Genomic DNA, 411 nt, shown 5'->3' with positions numbered 1-411 from the left:
TATCAATAAAGAGAAGAAAAACTCACTCCGAGTCGACGAAAACACATCCATCTGCAACGGCGGATTGAGAGGGAATGACGAGGCACGCGACCGCCGGGGGAAGGGGGAGTGGGGGAGGGGGTGGGGGTGGGGAGGTCATTGGAACACGCGGGATTTTTGAATTTTGTTTTCGACTTACTCCCTGGTTGGCCGGCCGCTGCTGGCAACGATGATTTTTTATAGTCCGAGGTCTGATTTCCTTTGGGGACGACCTTCGCTGTCTACCTATGGGGCCAGGTGAGTGGGATGAAAATGAACATTTTCAATCCTTCCAATGAGGGATAAAAGATTGAGAATCTAAAACACACACACACACACACACACACACACACACACACACACGCACACACACACACACACACACACACAGGC

This window comes from Penaeus vannamei, chromosome 31 (genome assembly GCF_042767895.1).
Source record: "Penaeus vannamei isolate JL-2024 chromosome 31, ASM4276789v1, whole genome shotgun sequence".
In the NCBI taxonomy this organism is placed as follows: domain Eukaryota; kingdom Metazoa; phylum Arthropoda; class Malacostraca; order Decapoda; family Penaeidae; genus Penaeus; species Penaeus vannamei.
This window is presented reverse-complemented; position numbering follows the sequence as displayed.